This window comes from Tursiops truncatus, chromosome 2 (genome assembly GCF_011762595.2).
Source record: "Tursiops truncatus isolate mTurTru1 chromosome 2, mTurTru1.mat.Y, whole genome shotgun sequence".
In the NCBI taxonomy this organism is placed as follows: Eukaryota; Metazoa; Chordata; class Mammalia; order Artiodactyla; family Delphinidae; genus Tursiops; species Tursiops truncatus.
The window spans coordinates 2,970,494-2,992,532 of record NC_047035.1 but is presented as its reverse complement, the minus strand read 5'-3'; the positions used below and the strand labels follow the sequence as shown (position 1 = coordinate 2,992,532).

The window sequence follows — 22,039 nt, the reverse complement described above, 5'->3', positions numbered from 1 at the left end:
TGCTCCGCGACATGTGGGATCTTCCCAGACCAGGGCTCGAACCTATGTCCCCTGCATTTGCAGGCGGATTCTTAACCACTGTGCCACCAGGGAAGCTCCTAATATTCTTTTCCATTATGGTTTATCCCAGGAGATTGGATATAGTTCCCTGTGCTATACAGTAGGACCTTGTTGTTCCATCTTAACCATTTTCAAGTGAACAGTTCAGTGGTATTAAACACGTTCATAATGTTGTGCAGCCATCAGCAGAAATCCACCTCCAGAATGCTTTGCATCTATAGAGTAAAACTGAAACTCCGTAACCGGTAGACACTGACTCCCCATTCCCACAGCCCATCTCCCCAGCCACACTCTTTGGTCCTTCACTTCCTCCGACTCCTTGTAAGTCTGCTGTGGAACGGCCTCTGCTAGCAGTCTGAGGAGCTCCGCTGTTTTAATGGAGAGGCTCTTTAGAGGCAGCCCTTAAGATTTTAGAAGACCCTTGGTCTGTTTAAAATGCCAATTTGGAACCTTCTTGCATCTTTCTGAGGTATTTTAAAAAGTTTTTCAACCATAGCCTGGATTCAGTCTTCCCTGCTGTAGCCATTTCCTATTTTGAGAATCATTTTGCCTTCAGGAGAGGCTGGGGATAAGCAGTGGCTTTATTTTTTATTTTTTATTTTTTTTGCATTTTGACTGCACTCCGCAGCGTGCGGGATGGTTCCCCAACCAAGGCTCGAACCTCGGCCTCTGCAGTTGAAGTGCTGGATCCTAACCATTAGGCCCCCAGGGAACTCCCATTAGCTTTGTTTTTGAACCCAGCGAGTTCTGACCCCTTACTTTTAACAGTTGGTTTTCCTCAGCATCCCAACCCCTCATGTTATCACAGGCACAGTGGGGTGGTGCTTTCACGTGTTACGCCTGGGAATCTCCTTTGATAGGTCACTGAGCTGATCAGATAAAAGATTCCACGTGACTACAGGCTGCATTTCACACCACCACATAACAGGTCCCCTTTTCTCCAATGTATAGTAATATTTTTCGTACTTTCCACTAAGCCTTTACCAATAGCCTCCTGGTCGAGGCCCTTCAGGCTTTCAGTAGCAGTCTCCCCAAGGCCTCCCAGCCTCCACCTGCCACCCTGTCTCAAAGCCACTACCACACGTTCTAGGTTTTGGTTGCAGTGGCCTCTCACTTCCAGGTGCCAAGATCTGTTTCACTTACTTTTCCTGCCTAAAAAATTACCCCCCCCCCAATTAAATGACTGAATACTTGACTGGTTTCTATGGGTCATGAATTTGGGGGAGCTTTGCTGGCCGATTCTGATTCTGGCTAAGGTAATTTCTGTGGCTGCAGTCAATCGGTGGAGCTGGAAGAGTCGTGGGCACAGGCAGGCGAGTCTGGGTGTGTGGCGGGGCCGTGGCTGGGCGCCTGTCTCCGATGTAGTCTCACGGCCTCTCCACGAGATCTCTGCGTGTGGACTAGTTTGTGCCCCTGCTTCAAGCACTCGGATCGCTTACACAGACACATACTTTCCAAAGGTATGTGTCTCAGGAGAAACAGGCAGTCTGTTTCATCTCTATGATGTAGTCTTGGAAGGCATTTCATGTCATTTCTGCTGTAGTTACAAACTTGCCCAAGTTCAAGGGGGAGGGAGCATAGACCTCACCTCTTGAAGGCAAGAGTTACAGTTGGTCACAACGTAAGAAGATCACGCGAGGTAGGAGATAATGTGGTCAGCTTTAGAAAATACAGTCCACCATGGGTCTTAGTGAAATAGTTAGATCCCTGTCTGATCACCCTGCAGGCAAGCCTTGCTACTAAGAAACCTCATCTGTGCACATGAAATTAAAACCTACATTTTAGTTAGGACTTCCTATGACCGAACAGGCAAGGATCATTGTAAACGTGAAGAAAGGCTCTAACAGTCTCATGCAAACAGATAAAAAGAAACTGAATGAAGAAAGAAAATGTAAGTTGCAGAAGGGAAGTTCAAACTTCAAAAACAGAAGGCTTAAAGAACTAAAGAAAACATTAAATTCATGATGCAAAAATAGGATTATACAGGGACTTCCCTGGTGGTCCAGTGGTTAGGACTCCACACTTCCACTGCAGGGGGTGCGGGTTCGATCCCTGATCGGGGAACTGAGATCCTGCATACTGTGCAGCACCCCCCCCCCCCAAAAAAAGGGGATTATACAAAATAGGGAACCATTCAGAGAGTAAGAAAGAGCTCTTGGAAAATTTTCAATAGGAAACTGAAAAAATCTTCCAGGAAGTATTAGGCAGAGACAGATGAAAAAGGGAATGGACAGTGCCTGAGCCTTGATTGGATCATTGATTGAAAAATAGTTTGAGGTGAGAGGAAGAAGTGTGGAAATGTTAATATGGACTGTATATTAAGTGATAATGAATTAGTGTTAATTTTCTTTAAGTGTGATAATGGTACTGAGGTAATGTAGGAGAACATCTTATTCCTAGGAGAAGCATACCAAAGGATGCGTTATGACGTCTGCATTTATCGTGTGTGTGTGTGTGTGTGTGTGTGTGTGTGTGTGTGTAGAGGAGAGAGAGGCCACACCAAGAGAAAGAGATAATTAAAGCAGTTGTGACATTATGTTAATAATTAATGATAAATACAGAAGCAAAATAAAGGAGTATATCACATTTAATGGATCAATTCAGGAGAGCCAACATCTGAATTACTAGAGAGAGGGGAAAAAAGAAAATTGAAAGGGTACAGTGATTAAATCAGCACTTAAAATTTTTCCAGAACGGAAGGTCATAAATCTCTAGGTTGAACAGATCCATCAAGTGCCCAGCACAGTGAATTAAAAAAAAATAAGTTAATGAGATTTCAGAATGTTGAGAATAGAGAGGATCCCAAAATCTTCCAGAGGGCACAAATCAACTTACAAGAATGGATTGAGAATCTGCGTGACTCTGGAATCTCAGTGGCAGTGGAATAGTGCCCTCAGATTCTAGGAGTATTGCTTCCAATCTAGGATTCTACACCAAGCTGTTTTCCATTCCAAAGTGGCTGCATCATTTCACGTTCCCCCTGGCAGTATAATGAGGGTTGCAATTTTTCCACATTTTTGTCTATACTTGTTATTGCCTGTCTTTTAAATTATAACCATTCTAGTGGTGTGAAGTGGTATCACACTGTGTTGTTTTTTGTTCTTCTTTGTTTTTTCTTTTTCTTTCTCTTATTTGGCCATGCCACACAGCTTGCGGGATCTTAGTTGCCCGACCAGGGATGGAACTTGGGCCACCGCAGTGAAAGCATCGAGTCCTAACCACTGGATAGCCGGGGAGTTTCCCTCATTGTGGTTTTGATTTGCATTTTCCTGATAGCTGATGATGTTGAGTATCTTTTCATGTGCTTATGTGGACGAATGTCTTTTTATTTTAATTGGGTTATTTGTCTTTTTTATTATCGAGTTGTTGACTCCATCATTATTATTATTTTTGGCTGCGTTGGGTCTTTGTTGCTGCTCGCGGGCTTTCTCTAGCTGTGGCAAGTGGAGGCTACTCTTTGTTGCAGTGCGCGGGCTTCTCACTGCCGTGGCCTCTCTTGTTGTAGAGCACGGGCTTTAGGCGTGCGGTCTTCAGTAGTTGCAGCACGCGGGCTCAGTAGTTGTGGCGAGTGGGCTCAGTATTTGCAGCGTGCAGGCACAGTAGTTGTGGTGCTCAGGCTCTAGAGCTCAGGCTCAGTAGTTGTGGTGCACGGGCTTAGTTTGCTCCACGGCATGTGGGATCTTTCCAGACCAGGGATCGAACCCCTGTCCCCTGCATTGGCAGGTGGATTCTTAACCACTGTGCCACCAGGGAAGTCCTCCATTATTTTTCAATATGTCATTGTGTATTTCCTATAAATAAAGGCATTCCTTTATAACCACGTATCAAAATCAGGAAATTGGAACATTGATCCTGTAATACCTCTAATCCACAGACCCATTTAAATTTCATCATTTGTCCCAATAATGTTCTTTAAGGGTCTGGAATACAATCCTGGATTATGTGTTGTATTTCGTTGTCATGTACCTTTAGTTTCCTTCTGTCCATAATTGTTCCTTGGTCTTTCCTTGTCTCTCATGACCTTGATATCTTTGGATAGTACAGCTAGTTACTTTACAGAATGTGCAATAAATCAAGTTTGTCTGATGTTTTCATGATTAGATTCCAGTTTTGAGTTTTGGGCGGGGATCCCACAGAAGGGTACTGTGCCCTTCTTAGCATATCATGCAGGAGGTGCATGATAGAGGTTTGTCCTTTATCTCTTGATATAAGTTGGTGTCTGCCAGGATTTTCCACTGTAAAATTATTTAAGAAGTATTTTTATACTTATTAATGTGTAATAAGTATTTTGTGAGGAAATAGTGTGTGGCTTCTACTTCTCTGCCATTTATTTCTTTATTTACAATCAGTGTGGACTCATGGTTTTCCATTTTATTCAAAGTTAAAATTCATAACTATCATTATTTATTTGATGCTCAAATTATTCCAGATTTGGCCAGTGAGAGCCCCTTCAGGTGAGTTTCTGTGTCCTTTTGACAAATTTCCATCATTCTTTAAGTACTTCTTTGCTTGCTGATATATCAAAATATTCCACGTTCATCTTGTATTTTCCCTGCGCCATGCTGGAGTGAACTCTTTCTTCAAGGAGCACTGATTTCTTTTAGTAGAGGGAATAGTATTGTAGAAACCAAGGTCTGGGTGGTATATCTGCACATTGCTGCCAGGGTATCATTGCTTCTAGGCCTCTCAGTGGGCAGAACTAGGAAGTAGATCCATGTGTTTACTACACACCTCTAGGATCTATTTCTAGATCTATACATGTATTCGTATTAGAAACCGTGAATTCATACCAACGCCACCATTTTGCATCCAGCACTGTAGGTGCATTCTGGCCTTCCTCGTTTCCTCTTTCTGAACTCCCTTCTTTGACAGTGAGAGTCCTGGCTCTCATTATTCTCAATATATTTAACCATTTGCTTAATCTCCCTGAAAGCTTCGCTCAGACATGGGATCCAGGAAATGGGGAATTCCACAAGGGGGTAAGCTGAAGGGAATTTCTAGAGTGATGGTAAAGAGAAATTTTGGGATAATAGCTATGGAGGCATCAACCAGACAGTCCAGACTGGTGAGTGCAGACAGGGCTCCAAAGGAACGGCTTCAAGAAATAGACAACTGATAATTACCCGTGTGTTGAGATTTGTACTTCTAGTAGAAGTTGGGGTGGGAGGGATCATGAAAAGTATACAGAAAACTGAGCAAACAAAAAAAGACAATTATTAATGATTCAGCTATGAATAGTATTTACATAGCTGTGAAAAATAAAAATATTGATTTAATCAACACCTGTTAAGCATATTGTAGGATGATTGGAGGAAGGGAGAGGTTGGTTGTGAAAGAAAGCCAAATCCTCTTCTTTTATATAAGGTAGTGAATAGACAGTATTGAAACGGGGGATGGGGGGATCAGTAGCAGCTTAAGTATATTGTTTAGAAATACTGGAAACAGCTAATAAAGTTGAGAATGATTCCACTCTACAGAGCGAGGCGGGAGGAGCCATCACACTGAACTCCAGGGAGCAATTTAGGGAATAAGCTGAGGAAAAAAATGGGCCCAGGCCTTGGGAGGTAAGCGACTAGAATGGTGTCATTTGTGGGTATATGTTATGCTTTTTGGCCACCAGCACTTTTTTTCTTTTTGGCTGCGTTGGGTCTTCGTTGCTGCGCGTGGGCTTTCTCTAGTTGCGGTGAGCGGGGGCTGCTCTTCGTGGCGGTGCGCGGGCTCCTCATTGCGGTGGCTTCTCTTGTTGCGGAGCACGGGCTCTAGGCTCAGGCTCAGTAGTTGTTGCTCCACAGCATGTGGGATCTTCCCGGACCAGGGATCCAACCTGTGTCCCCTGCATTGGCAGGCGGATGCTTAACCACTGCACCACCAGGGACGTCCCACCAGCACCTTTTGAACACTGTCTTTGGGGGGAATTTCCCACACTGTTCATCCTAAAATAGAAACTGTTACTATGCTTTCCCACCGTTCCTTGTAGTTAGCTATAGGCGTGTGACTTCTGCTCCATGAACCAGGGCAAGACTGAGATTGGGAAGCAAGTGATGTGAGGGAGCCAGGAGGGCTGAAGGATACCAGCCTCTAGGCAGCAGGTTCTAGGGCTGGTGTTCGCTGCTGGTGACCTTGTCGTGTGGAGCAGTTGTGGTAGTAAGATCTCCCCTGAAGCAGTTCTGTGGGATGGTTTTGGTGTTATACTGGCTGTATGCCCTCTAATGCTGATTTTCTGACCCTCCTAGAGATTGTGTGAGCCACTGAGCTGCTGGCGTAGAATGAGTTCTGTCTACATCCACCATCCAGTCTGGGGTTAGGGTTAGAATGGGAACTGTAGGGACTTCCCTGGTGGCGCAGTGGATAAGTCTCTGTGCTCCCAATGCAGGGGGCCCCGGTTCGATCCCTAGTCTGGGAACTAGATCCCACACACATGCTGCAACTAAGAGTTCGTGTGCCGCAACTAAGACCGGGTGCAGCCAAATAAATAAATAAACATTAAAAAGAAAAAAGAAGAATGAGAACTGTAGAATGAGTTCTGTCTACATTAAAAAGAAGTCTGACTGATGGAGAAACTGGCATTCGGAGCAGGATCTACAAGAAAATGGATTGGTTCTCTAGCCTGGCTGTATGTGAAGGCAGTGAAGCAAGGAGAGAGCTGGAAGAATCGTAGTGATCAGCAACGGTAATGACTGAGATTATTGTGAAGTCAGTGCGTTAATAAAACTTCAGGAGGAAGTGAGTGAAAAACACCCACAAACTTTACAAACCTCACCACACCCATCAGTAAAACAAAGCAAAATAAAACAAAACAGGATTTCCTTGGATAACGGGAAGAGGGGGTCAGACTTCAAAGTGTAGCAGACAGGATGCTGCCATTTCATTTGTCTGTTAAGTGGAGTCTAGAGGTCAAGTCCAGTTCTCTTATTTTACTGATGGGGAAACAGTCCCAGATACTTTCTGAAATTTCTCTATTTTTGCAGGAGTTTGGTCATTCTGCAATTGTTGAATATGAAGGAATAAACCCTGGGGTTATTGGACTCTGTTTCTTCTTATTGGTATTATGAGTGCTCTTTACAGCTGAGTTTGGAACTGATTTCCCTGATATTTTAAACATGGGACTCACTTTAGAGTACTTAATCTTAGTTACTAAATGTTGGATTGCTTGCCGGGTACTGAATAGTTTGTTTTCTCACCAATAACTACTGTATAGGCAGCAAGACTTGGACTCACAGTAGAATCAACATATCTTAATGAGACTGTTCTCATTTTTAAAGTTAACTCCTAATTTGCTAGCAGCGGATAGAACTCTCGTTGCACTGCACGTTGTTGACTGCGATTGGGTAGAATAATTTGACAGTAAGTTTTGAGTATTGCCATTTATTAGGGTTATAGAATTAAAAATAGTTTAAGAGACTGGAGTAGAAATGCTTGATATGAGTAAGCGTACTTGCAAAATAAATGGATTCCCTAACTATTTAGATAGTTGCATGTCTCTGATATCTTGTGGCTGAGAGTTGTCTGAATTGATTATCAGTAGGCCTTTTAAATAAAAGGAAATTTATACTAGAGGATCTTTATGCTGAGTTGGGTGGAATAAGTAGGAACTGTTAGGTCTGCTTTAGGTGAGAGCATTGTAACCAAGTCTCTTAGAAACATCTTTATGATTGAATCTAGTTCTGATGTCTGGATCGATTATTTTAAGTCCCTCATAAAGCCTTTAGCAAAGGTGCGAAAACCTTTGCTGCTTGTTTTAAAATGCTGTCTTACTTAATCTCTCTGAGGAAGAAATTTCTTCTTCCATTTTTACAGAAGAGAAAACTGAGGCTCAGAGATATTAGGCAACTCTCCTTCAATCTAGGCAGAGTTGGGTTCCATTCCAGAACTGTTCCACTAAACCACATAAATGCTGCATCAGAGAATGACTGACGGGGATGGAAGAAGGATGCTGACAAGTGCCCTGTGGGCACCCTCTTGCCTCCTCTGTCTTCTTCTGGCAGTGATCAGATTTCTCAGACCTTTGCCTAATTCTTGTGTCCTCAAACCAAGTGTTTTATGTGATATTATTTGTTTCTTCCTCATAGTAAGCTTGCCTATCTGCTTCTTCCTCTGAACATTTCCCTTCAAGTATTGTACCATCCACCCACATTAGTATTTAAGTATTTTATTGTGTCCTTTCATTGAGACCCTAATTTGGGTGAAAATTCTCCAAACTGCATTTCTTTCTAGCGTATTCTGTTTTTATCAACCTAGAACCAGCCTCCCAGCTGAGATTTTTTTGCTTAGAAACATAACAACCATCTACTTTTAACATTTTCTTCCAGTTGACAAAAATATTACTATTGATAAATAATGAATGTACTTAGAATGTATAACTATACACATAAAATGGGAAGGGTGTGCGTCTATTTGAATATACCAACTGTTGAATTTTATAGTGTTATTCCTTAATAATTCTTTTTTATTTTTAATTTTTTCTTTTTTCTTTTTTTTTTGGCTGCCCCTTGCAGGGATCTTAGTTCCCTGACCAGGGATCGAACGCGCGCCCCCTGCATTTGAAGTGAGGAGTCCTAACCACTGGACCGCCAGGGAAGTCCCCCTTAATAATTCTTAAAAGGTTCCTGTCACATGTTTATAACCATCAAGTAAAATGTGGATTCCATTTTGAGTTGGGCACTTGCGTAAAGCTGAGGAGGAAGTAAAGACAAGACTTAGTTCTGATTTGAGCTAGTCGTTTAGTCATTGAGTGACGCCTTACAATGGCTGTGGGGTTCTGACAACATACCCCCTTTCTGTGATGTGGAAGGCCTGGAGAGAAGGACGTTTGTTGGAACCACGGTATTCCCTGGCAGAGGGAGGTGATCGAGGCTAATCTCTGTGATTTAGAATTGGTGGTCATGGCCACACCTCTTTCCTGTAGTTAACTTTTTTTCTTCTTAAGTAAAATTTTATTGAGTGTTTGGATAGGTAATAGAGGCATGTGGTACAACATTAAAAGATGCAAAAAGGTATGTAGTATAAAAAGGAGAGTTCTCCTGCCTCCGTAGCCTTCCATTTCCCCTCCCTGGAGACAACCATTTTTACTAGTTTCTTCTGTGTATGATGACACTGGCTTCCAAAGGGGTATCTGACCTGTCGTACTTTAGAATGGCAGGAAGCTGAATGACTCACTTTCAGACATTTCTTTTTTCCTTTCGTGAAGCTTTGGCATTCCATCTTCTCAGGACCTTTCCTATGGCACGTCTCGTAATTTGCTTTTTTTACTTTATCATGACATTTTCCTATGTTTTTATGGTCTTTCAGTTTTTAAGAACTGGCTTTGGTATCTGTTTTAGAGATGATTACAAGCTAATGTTTGTGAAAGTGTCTGGCACATAATAGTCGGTCGATAAATATTTCCTTTTATCTTGTCCCTTCTCTCCCTCCCACTTGGTGTGTATAAAACAAAAAATAAGACAAAAAAAATTTGTGAACCAGACAATGCAGTGGATTCCAAAATTAAGATTAAGCTTGTGTGAGTTGTAATATTTCTTGGTGAACCCATTCATTTGAGTAGAAATACATTATTTTCTTTCTTTTAATTCACTTTGCCTCAGCTATTAAAAAAAAATTCTTCAAGTCTAGACTTGGTTTTTTCCCTAATGTAGTTTTGTTAGGTTGACTATGTAAACCCAAACATACAGGGTAGAAACTTGTAAGAAAGCTTTTTGAACTTACCTTTGCAGAGTGTCGCTCATCGCCGTGGTGGATACTGATGTGTGCCCTGGGTCTGGCTTAGGGTTTCTCACCTGTGCTGTTCTTGCAGCGAGTCCTCCTAGGTGACTTCGTGTCCTCGGGGTCAAGGCATGCAGACGTGGTGGCTTTTTGTTAGGTGCATTAAAAACCCAAGTATTTTAATCCTAATCTAGGACTGGTTTACTTCCACTTGGAGCTAATTTATATTAAACTTTCTAGGGAGGTTAGGTTGTCTTTGCTTCAGGATAAGATTGTATAACACAGAGGTGTTGTGAGGATTAGTTAGTTAATGGCTTCTGAAGATGAAGAGAATTTTCATAATTGGTATATAATTAAAATGTCTGTCATCACCCTGGAAAAGCTATCTGGAGTATAAAACAAAACTTTCAATCTTACGCATCCTTTTTGATATTAGAAAATTTGATTTATTTATCTAGTGGGATTTTAAACATTACATGTTTGCCCATAAGATCTGTTATTAAGGATAAATTTTTTTAAAAAACATTTATTTATTAATTTATGTATTTGGCTGCGCGGGATCTTTGTTGCGGCACACAGGATCTTTTTCTTTTAATATAAATTTATTTTATTTTTGGCTGCCTTGGGTCTTTGTTGCAGTGCGCGGGCTTCTCATTGCGGTGGCTTCTCTTGTTGCGGAGCACGGGCTCTTGGTGCGTGGGTTTCAGTAGTTGTGATTCACGGGCTCTAGAGCACAGGCTCAGTAGTTGTGGCACACGGGCTTAGTTGCTCCTCAGCGTGTGGGATCTTCCCGGACCAGGGATTAAACCTGTGTCCCCTGCATTGGCAGGCGGATTCTTAACCACTGCGCCACCAGGGAAGCCCAGCACACGGGATCTTTAGCTGCAGGATACGGGATCTAGTTCCCTGACCAGGGATCGAACCCGGGCCCCCTGCATTGGGAGCGCAGAGTCTTAACCACTGGACCACCAGGGAAGTCCCAAGGATAAAATTTTAACTAGGCAGTTTGTCATTGCATTGCTTCTCTGAAACAAATGCAAGGTTTTTCTTTCTGATGAGTGATCTTTTTAAAAATGAGCTGCAAACTGTAGTTTTGACGTTTTCTTATGTTTATTGCACTAATTCTGGGAGTTTTTAGGGTGTTACTTTCTCAGAAACAGAGTGGCTACCAATCCTTCTCCCCTTCCTGTACACTATAGATTATCAGATCCCTCACCCAGTTTTCCTTAATGTTAACCTCTTACATTAATCATACATTATATCACAGTATCAAAACTAAGAAGCCAACACTGGTACATTACTGTTAACTAAGCTGTATCCTTTATTCAGATTTCACGAGTTTTCCCATTAATGTGCTTTTTCTGTTCCAGCATCTAGTCCAGGTCTCCACACTGCATTGAATTGTCCTGCCTCCCCAGTCTCCTCTGGTCTGTGACAGTTTGTCAGTCTTTCCTTGTTATTCACTATCTTGAGAGTTTTGAGGAGTTTTATAGAATATCCCTGAATTTACCTGACCTTTTTCTACAATTAGGCTGGGGTTATGGGTTTGGGGAAGGATCTGCAGAGGCAAAGTGCCCTTCACATCTCATCGTATTGGAGAGGGGGGTGGTGGTGTACATGCTAGAATCATGCGATGAAACATACAAAGTTAACCTTGATTGCCTGGCCAAGGTAATGTTAACCAGGTATCTCTCCTGTGAAGTTACTCCCACCCTCTTTCCTGCTCTATTCTTTGGAATCAAGTTACTAAGTCCAGCCCACATGCAAGTGGTGGGGAATCAAGCTCCACCTCCTGGAGAAAGGGAGTATTTCCATAAATTATTTGAAATTCTGCAGGGAAGCCACTTTTTCTAGGAAATAGCTTCTTTGCCCATTTTTCTGTTGGCTTTTTGGGTTTTTAATTTGACTTTTAAAAGAAGTGCTTTACATAGGATCTTCATAAATATTTGGATAAATTATTGAACTTAGCTATTTGCATGTAAACAAGTTGTTTGTTTTGTTGATAGAAAGTTATGAGATCTCTACTATCAAAACAAACGTATCTTCTTCTCATCAGCATTTATAAGCAGGCAGCTAGGTACCAGAATCATCACAGTCCGTAAGTCTTCTATTTTTATTTTGGCTATTCTGGTGACAGGGAACATAATATTAACAAAAACAACAACAAAAATTACCTTGTTTTACCAGAAATTCCTGTGAAGTGCCACAGAATACCAGGACACAAGGAACCACGCTCGTTTCTTAAGCACGAAAGTCTGGACGGGATGCGATCAAGTTTGATGGAGAGCCGTGGGCTGAAACTGGTGGGAGCCTGCATTAAAGACTTATTAGCCTTGGCACTGTATCACCTTGGGCAAGACATTTCATGTCTAGAGTATGGTTTCCTCACTTGTAAATTAGGCAGACTCTGAAGCTCTTTGTAGCTGTAATATTATGAGTCAGTTTCTGAGCTGGCGTGAATTTTGGAGAAATTCTTGCAAGGTGATGTGAAGTAGTATTACCTAGACCATACAGGACAGATATTTCTTGCTGCTGTTTATGGAGCAGATTTGGATTTGGAGGCAAGGGGAAGAGGCAGAAAGTTTGGTAAGGATGTTACTGGGACCTGGAAAAGCCACTGAGGGCCTAGACCAGTGGTCTGGAATGTTGGAGAAGAGAGCTATAGCTGAGAAGCGCGAAGGAAGTTATGTTCAGTTATTTTCAGGTGGTTCTTTTTGCTTGTCTTGCTCCAAACACTGGCTTTCATAGTAAGAATAATCAATTTTTCAGTTGAGAAAATAAAGGCTTCCTTCTAAGGAATTTTTCCAGTGTCTTAACTTTGTAGGTGGCAGACGTGGAATTCTAACCTATGGTAATTTGAGGTTTGAGCCCATCTGTTTAACCAGTTCATCTTAGTGGTTTCTCTGTGGATGTGAACCAGAGTTTGTGTGGTTCATGTGTTCTGGTGAACGTTAACATTTTGCTGCTTTTTAGTAAAATAGTTCTATGAATTTGATATACAGTGTAAGTGATATTTGTTGTGATTTGTGATTTCCCTAACAAATATGAAAATCTGAACAGATACTTTTGCATAGATTACTTTTTTGGGCAAAAATAAGTTTCTTTTCATATCTTGTATAGTAAAATTAACTTTTCAATCTGTTCTAAATTAAGATGCGCCTTTTCTATGACTAGAGTTAAGAAATTGAGGGCATCTGGTTTTCCAACATTGTTAAAGTGTGTGATATTACCAGATTAGTATGCTAATGAAGATTGTATGACAGTTTTCAGTTTCAACTATAATATTAAGGATAGAGGTTTCCTTAATATGGTGTGACCCGTATGGCTTAGATTTGTTTTTAAAAGAAAACAACCAGTAAAATTGTATATTGTGGTATTGCTAAACTCTTCTGGGATACGATGTAGTTAATTTTTGTATATATATGTTACTATTTGAATTAGAATAGTAATAGTTGTAGCTCAGACTATATGTCCAATGTAAGATCATTGCTTACAGGAATGAGATGGTACCCCCCAAAAGTTTGTTATTAAGTTGTTTGCATATCATTGTATATCAAAAAGAGAGGAATTCCCTAATTTCTATTTAAAACCACAGTGAAGGACGTCCCTGGTGGCGCAGTGATTAAGAATCCCCCTGCCAATGCAGGAGACACGGGTTTGAGCCCTGGTCTGGGAAGATCCCACATGCCATGGAGCAACTAAGCCCGCGAGCCACAACTACTGAAGCCTGCTTGCCTAGAGTCCGTGCTCTGCAACAAGAGAAGCCACCGCAATGAGAAGCCCGCATAATGCAACGGAGAGTAGCCCCCTCTCACTGCAACTAGAGTAAGCTCGTGCGCAGCAACAAAGACCCAACGCAGCCAACAATAAAAAAATAATAATAATAAATTAAAAAAAAAATAAAACCACAGTGAAAAGTCTTATTTTTAATTTGGTTTCATGCATTCTGGAACCTAGCTTGTTTTAAGTGTAGACGTTTAACCTTTTGGGTGCAAAGTGCTTTTGCCCTGCTCTTGGGTCCAATTAGATTAATGACATTATAGTCATAGAAATTATGTCTACTTTATATATGTTATATTTCTAGCAGTGCTTTTTTTTTTAGACTCTCTGTGGGACCAGGAATGTCCATATTTTTTTCAAAGGGATAAAGCACTGTAAAGAGAGATTGTGGAGGCAGGAATCTAATAAAGTCCTCACAAATCTGGATTAGTTATGGAATAGTTGGTAATAATTTTAAAGGTTTTTAAAAATTTGATCCATAGTGCTGTTTTTCAATTCCACCAAAAGACTGGATATTCATTCCTTTTTCTTTCATTAAACTACGTCAGTGGCTTTATACTCTCAGCATCCCCTAACCTCATAAGACATCAGATGGAAGGAAATAATTTCTCATTAAGAAAAATTTAGTAAACGATTTAATCATTTATTAAGTGTTAAGCTGTGGGAAAAGCACTGGGGAGAGAGCACCTCCAAGGACAGAGGGTGCTCTTGTTAGAAGTAAGCACAGGAGAGGCAGGTAAGGCAGAAGAAGATAATCAGCTGTATCAGGGTTTTAGTATACATGTAGTAATGTTTATGGAAACATAATCTTAATCGGACATGCATTGTTTTGTATTGGATGATTCAGTAACATGCAGTGCTTCTTGTAGTCTGCTCTGTTTTACTTGATGTATTGTTTCCCCATGTCATTAAATGTACTTTTTTAAAAACTTCTTTTTTTTATTTTATAAAGTTACTTATTTGTTTATTTTTGGCTGCATTGGGTCTTTATTGCTGTGGGCGGGCAATAAATAAATATTTATAAATAAATAAATAGATTCATCCATGTTATTGGAAAAGAAAACAAAAACATGGGTATAATGTTAAAGATGTGTGCTCAGCTAGTGGTTCAGTGATTGAAGTTTTCCTTGGGCCGTGGAGAAGTGGGGATGATGCTGGGAACATTGTGTTGTAGGATAAACCGTCCCTGTGTATTTCTCATGATGGTGGTGTATCACCATTAGTCAGACTGTGGTTAGAGGGTTTTTTTCCTTCTTGGAGTGCTTAGTGGTGCAACAGCAGTAGTCCTGCCCATTCTAATGAGTGTGCCTTTGTGACATTGAGTTTAAGAGAAATAGGGGGACCCAGAGCACAAAACTTTTCACTGTGAAATTAATTGGTGTTTGAAGTGTTTTGTCCCTCTCTGTTTCAGATTAAGGATTATATATATTGTGACATTGGTGTTAAATAATGTGTTTGTTAGGTTGAAGCATGGAAGGAAAGTCTGTTTCCTCTAGAGACTGATTCTGAGTTCAAGACACATGTAGGTCAGAGAGAATGAGAGAAAACATGATGTTTTTAATCAGAAAGGAACCAAGTACACAAGTGGAGTTTCTAGTGTAGAGTTTACTTCAGTAGCATTGATAAGAACCTAAATTCCTTGAGGAATCAGGAGAGGGACAGAGATCAGGATTGGCTGGACTCAGGTTACTGGACAGGATGCAACCAGTTCTGAGGAAAGTATTCACCCAGCTCATCAGCTTGGAACATTGTACATCACTGTATGTTTTGAAGTGACCTTCCTGTCGGGCTATACTCTCGTCCCCTCTGTTCTGAGGAGAGGTACAGGAGAGGGAGGGGAGGCCTGCGCTCTAGAGGCCAGAGGTCAACGTACCACTCCCTTCTAAAACTTTCCATTAGTTGGCCACCTAACTTGTTACTTTATGCATACTAATTTATTCAGCTTTTATGAAGCACCAGTCATGTGCCAGACAGTGAAGACACAGAGGTCACCGAAGAGAATAATTGCTATTATTTATTATTATTAAGTGTGCACCAGGTACTTAACATGTGCCCTTCCAAATCCTCAGAGAAGCCCAGGCTCTAGTATGCACCTCCTCTCCGTTTTCCACGCGGCTCCGTGAAGCTGAGTTCATCACCCAGCAGCACAGTGGCTGAGTGGGGATTCAGTCTCAGATGGGAGTTCAGATAAGGGCCCTCGTATGAAAAGATTCAAACATACGGTAAAACAATTCTTATCTCATAGGGTTGTTTTGTGCATTATATGACACAGACACGTAAAGTACTTTAGCCCTGTTTCTGGCACATAGTAATAGGTAATAATTAGATCTTACTGAGCCCAAAAGTGTAATAATTACTACCAGTAATAATTGAGTTTTACGTACAAAGTCTACAGCAGCATGCATCTTTATGCAAACCATTAATAAGAGTCTAAGCTGTGATAGAGGCTGTCCCCAAAGTTAATGGGAGTGGTGAGGGGGTGGACCGCTAACCGGCCTGGGAGAGTTAGAGCAAACTTCCCGAAGATGGTGACCCTGGGGCTGTCTTACAGAATTAGTAGCAGTTAGCTGGTGGGAAAAGATAGGGAGGGACATGGCAGTGAGAAGGAAGTGGTAAGAGGAAAGACGTGGGAAAGTAGAAAGGCACAGTAATGCAGTTACCACGTGGGCGATGATGAATCGTGAGAATGGGACATGGGATTAGAAAGATAGGCTGGCCAGATTGTGCAAGGCCTTGGAATGCCATGGGTTTTAGCCTAAAGACAATGGGGAAGCTGTGGAAGGATTTTTTTTTCAAAGTAAAGTTTTTACTTTAGAATAGTTTCAGATTTACAGAAGTTACAAAGATAGTACAGAGAGTTCCCACATACCCAACACCCCATTTCCACTGTTACTGTCCTACATTAGTATGGTACATTTGTTACAATGAATGAACCAGTATTGATTCATTATTATTACCTGAAGTCCATCATTTATTCAGATTTCCTTGTTTTTACTTCTTTAATTTTACTTTTTCTGTTCCAAGATCCCATCCAAGATACCACATTACATCTAGTTGCCATGTCTCCTTAGACTCCCCTTGGCTGTGATGGTTTCTTTTTCTTTTTTTTTTTTTTTGTGGTACGCGGGCCTCTCACTGTTGTGGCCTCTCCCGTAGACGCGCAGGCTCAGCGGCCATGGGTCACGGGCCCAGCCGCTCCACGGCATGTGGAATCTTCCCAGACCGGGGCATGAACCCGTGTCCCCTGCATCGGCAGACGGGCTCTCAACCACTTCGCCACCAGGGAAGCCCAATTTTATTTATTTATTTATCTGTTTGTGCCAGGTCTTAGTTGCGGAATGCATGTGGGATCTAGTTCCCTGACCAGGGATCGAACCCGGGCCCCCTGCATTGGGAACGCGTAGCCTTATCCACTGCACCACCAGGGAAGTCCCTCTTTTTCTTTTTTAAATTTTATTGGAGTATAGTTGATTTCCAATGTTGTGTTAGTTTCAGGTGTACAGCACAGTGATTGTTATACATTTACAGATACTCATTTTTTTTTCAGATTCTTTTCTCATATAGGTTATCACAGAATGTTGAGTAGTTCTTGAGTAGAGTTCCCTGTGCTATTATACAGTAGGTCCTGGTTGGTTATCTATCTTATATATAGTAGTGTGTGTGTGTTAACCCCAAGCTCCTCATTTATTCCTACCCCCCCCCCCCCCGCTGCCATGTTTCCCCTTTGGTAATCATAGGTTTGTTTTTGACATCTCTAAGTCTGTTTCTGTTTTGTAAATAAGTTCATTTGTGACGGTTTCTTAAGACTTTCTTGTTTTTGGTGACTGGCAGTTTTGAGGAGTACTAGTCAGGATTTTGGTAAAATGTTCCTCGGTTGGGATTGCTCTGATGTTTTTCTAATGATTTTGGGAGGAAGACCCAGAGGTAAAAGGCCATTCTCATCACCTCACATCATAGAGGGCACATACTGTGAACACGACCTAGTTGCTGTTGCTGTTGACTTTGTCCCTGGCTGAGGTAGTGCTTGCCAGGGTTCTCCACTGTGAAGTTTGTCACCCTCCCCACCCCTTCCATACTGTCCTCTTTTGAAGGAAGGCACTATGTGCAGTCCACACTTAAGGATTGGAGAGTTGTGGTCCATCACTATGGAAGGATTTTAAACACTGGAGTGATTTGCTCTGATTTGATGTAGAAAGATTGATCTAGCCAGAGACTGGAGAGACTGAATTTGCGGATAGGTCTGTGTGTTGGGTCTTGGTTAGCTCGATCCCTTAAGACAAGACAAGACGAGAAAAGATGAAGGCCTGAACTTATGGCAGTGGCAGTGGGGTTGGAGAGGGAGTGATTGATTTGAGAAAAGTTGAGGCGGTTCAGTGGGGAACTGGTAGAGGGGATGGGTGTGCAGGGATCTGGCTGGGGGTTGGCGACTCATCAAGGGCACACACTGTCTACATGACTTATACTTGTTGAAGCTGACTTTCATCACCTGGCTGAAGAAGGTTTGTCAGGTTTCTCATCAAATTTAGGAGAACTTGTGCAAAGTTTGAGTTTTTAAGCGGTTTATTACGTTCCTATGCTTATTGTAGATTTTAATTCCAGAGAGCTGAGTGAAAATTATGTATTTATTTATTCCAGTTTAAACTTGTAGCATTTAAAAAGGAAGAGCCTAGGGGGGAGAGAGCCAGACAAAGAAGTATATACTTCAATGGGAGAAAGATACAAGTATTTAAATACCAAAATTGTTTCTGACTTCTTTGCTGTATATAGGACAAACCGTTGTCATTTGAGAATTCTCAAGCCTTTAACTTAAGCGTTAAAATACTTAATGGGAGAATATTATGAGGAGGAAAAATGTTCCTTTTTTTTTTTTGGCTTGTGGTATCTCAGTTCCGCAACCAGGGATTGAACCCGGGCCACAGCAGTGAAAGCCTAGAATCCTAACCACTAGGCCAGCAGGGAACTCGCGGAAAAATGTACTTTTTACTCTAGCTTTTGATCTGTCTTTATACTTCTGATAATTTATGGTGTCTCTAAACTCTGGGCAGTGTCCATAAGGGCTCACATCATGGCCCTGGAATCTCTTGCTCAGGTTTGACTCTCAGCTCCACTGGTCACAGGTGTGATCTTGGGCAAGTTACTTCATCTTTCTCTGCCTTAATTTTCTCATCTGTAACATGGGAATAGTGATAGTACCTACCTCAGAAGGTTGTTAGGAAGATTAAACGAGCTAATGCAAGTAAGTGCAAGTAATGCAAGTAATGCAAGTAAATGCACAGTGCCTGGTACATAGTAAGCATACATGTCAGTTATAACGACAGTGACGATATTATACTGTTGCTTTTCAGGTTGATGACATTTCTTTCTGAATGCCCCAAATCAGAAGCCAAAAATTTTGGACTCACAAAATTATTTTTGGTCCCTAACCTAAATTTAACATAAGGTTACATTTGTGGATGCTTAGCTTCTCAGGATATAGTGAAAGTATGGATGGCAAATTAGTACATTTAGAAATAAGAACTACCAATATTTAAAGCTTTATTCCTTTGTTACTTTCTTCTTTCCACTGATGAGTAATCTATCCTACCGTGTATTTGGATTCCATGTGACTTTTTTGGGCCTCTCACTGCTGTGGCCTCTCCCGTTGCGGAGCACAGGCTCCGGACGCGCAGGCTCGGCGGCCATGGCTCACTGGCCCAGCCGCTCCGCGGCATGTGGGATCCTCCCGGACCGGGGCACGAACCCGTGTCCCCTGCATCGGCAGGCGGACTCTCAACCACTGCACCACCAGGGAAGCCCCCGAATTTAACTTTTAAAGCAAACAAAGCAGCCATCTTATTTATGAGAGCTAATTTGAGATTAAGGTGGTTTGATAATATGGAGATATTAGTGTGGATATAATGACCCTATAGCACTCTGTACAGGATTATAATTTTTTTTAAACTCTGAACTCCCCGATCGTTTTGGGGGAGTCTTTTTTTTTTCCCCCACACCACGTGGCATTCGGGATCTTAGTTCTCCGACTGGGGATGAACCCACACCCCTTGCCGTGGAAGCACTGACTCTTAAACACTGGACTGCCAGGGAAGTCCCAGGATTATAATTTTTTAACTTCAGTTTTCTTGTCAGGAACTTGAGCAAGGAGGTAGCATTTGATTGATTGGTAGGTAGCATTTGATTGATAAGGTAGCTTGTTATGCCATTACTGCCATTTTCTTTCTTTCTTTTTTTTTTTTTTGGCCATGCCGTGTGGCTTGCAGGATCTTAGTTCCCCAGGTAGGGATTGAACCTGGGCCCTCGGCAGTGAGGGCACCGAGTCCTAACCACTGGACTGCCAGGGAAGTCCTGTGTCCACTTTTTTGATTCCTAAAATTATTTATACCTTCTCTTATTTTTCTTTATCAGATTCTGCAGAGATTAGTCTCTTAGGGGGTTTTTTTTGGCTTTGTTAATCCCCTTTTTATATCTTTGTTTCCTGTTTCATTCATTTCTGCTGTTCATTGCCTGCCTTCTGCTTTCCTTGGATTTATTCTGCTGTTCCTTCCATGTTCTTAAGTTGTATGCTTAGCGAAATAATTTTTAGCCTCTCTGATTTTATGCATTTACAGGTATACATTTTTTGTAAACTACCTTTTTCATTGTTTTGCATAAGTTCGTACTCTTACTGTTGAATTTTAAGTAATTTTATTTATTTATTTATTTATTTATTTACTTATTTATTTATTTATTTATTTATTTACGGTACGCGGGCCTCTCACTATTGTGGCCTCTCCCATTGTGGAGCACAGGCTCCGGACGCGCAGGCTTAGCGGCCATGGCTCATGGGGCCAGCTGCTCCGCAGCATGTGGGATCTTCCCAGACCGGGGCACAAACCCGTGTCCCCTGCATCATCGGCAGGCGGACTCTCAACCACTGCGCCACCAGGGAAGCCCAATTTTATTTATTTTTTGTCAAGATTTCATCTTTGACCCAGGGTTATTGAAGAGTATTTTATCATTTTTGAATGTATGAAGATTTTTGGTTTATTTTTAAATTATTGGCTTTTAATTGGATTGTGGTTAGAAAGTGTAATCTGTATGTTACCTATTCTTTGAAATGTGCTTAGAGTTGCTTTATAGCCTTGTACATATATGGTCATTTTTGTAAATATTTTGTGAATTTGCTTATGAAGAATGTTTCTACCCTAATTATTAGATGTATCCTTCAAAGTATGTCCAATAAATAAAACTTGCTCATTGTTTTTAGATTTTTTTTTTTTTTTTTTTGGCGGTACGCGGGCCTCTCACTGTTGTGGCCTCTCCCGTTGCGGAGCACAGGCTCCGGACACGCAGGCTCAGTGGCCATGGCTCACAGGCCCAGCCGCTCCACGGCATGTGGGATCTTCCCGGACCGGGGCACGAACCCGTGTCCCCTGCATCGGCAGGCGGACTCTCAACCACTGCGCCACCTGGGAAGCCCTGTTTTTAGATCTTATATATCTTTTTTGTTTGGACTGTCAACAGAAATGTTTTACTCTCCCAGTATGATGATGTATTTGTCATATTTCCATTCTTCCATCAGTTTTTATTTTGAGACTTCTTTAGGTACATATAAAATTATAATTGTGATGTCATTTTACTTTATCTTGTCCTATTCTTGAGGTTTTTTGGTTGCTTTTTTGTTTGGTTTCTTCCAGTGTTATTGAGATATGATTGACATGCATAACAGTATAAGCTTAAGGTGTACTGCATAATGATTTGACTTACACAATAAGTTTAGTGAGCATCGATTATCTCATATAGATACAAAATTAAAGAAATAGAAAAACCTTTTTCCTTGTGATGAGAACTAGGCTTTCCTCTCTGAGCAGCTTTCACTTACACCGTGCTGCAGCGCGCATTATCTGGATCATGCTTAGTCCCTGGTACTTACTTGTCTTACACGTGGAAGTTTTTACCTTTTGACTGCCTGCATCCAGTCCCTCCCTCCCCCCAACCCCATAACCCCAAACCTGATCTCTTTTTCTGTAAGTTTGTTTTTGAATAATTGACCTACAATACTATATTAGTTCCTGTTACACAGCATCGTGACTCAATATTTCTATACATTTCAAAATGATCACCGTAAGTCTAGTAATTACAGTGTGGCACCATACAAAGATATTACATAATTACTGACTGTGTTCCCCACACTGTACATTTCATACCCGTGACTGACTCACTTTGCAACTGGAAGTTTGTACCTTATTCTCCATCATCTGTTTCTTTCCTCCTCACCCCACCTCTTGGAACTGCCTGTTCGTTCTCTGAATCTATAACTCTCTTCTGTTTTGTTCTGTTTGTTCATTTGTTTTGTTTTTTAGACTCCACGTATAAGTGAAATCATACAGTATTTGTCCTTCTCTGTCTGACTTATTTAATTTAGCATAATATCCCCTAGGTCCATCCATGTTGTTGCAACTGGCAAGATTTAATTCTTTTCTATGACTGAATAGTACTGCATTGTGTATATACAGCACATCTT

The 22,039-nt window shown here is 41.4% G+C and overlaps 1 protein-coding gene and 1 long non-coding RNA gene across 4 annotated transcripts in view; both read left to right on the top strand.

The window, feature by feature from the left end:
- The window catches only part of RCOR1 (REST corepressor 1), a 119,785-nt gene that overhangs the window by 42,258 nt on the left and 55,488 nt on the right, over positions 1 to 22,039 (top strand). The window lies entirely within an intron of this gene.
- Positions 8,569 to 20,777, top strand: LOC141277919 (uncharacterized). The gene is made up of 3 exons (XR_012329821.1): positions 8,569 to 11,857; positions 11,947 to 12,062; positions 13,355 to 20,777. It is a non-coding gene; the product is annotated as an uncharacterized lncRNA (long non-coding RNA).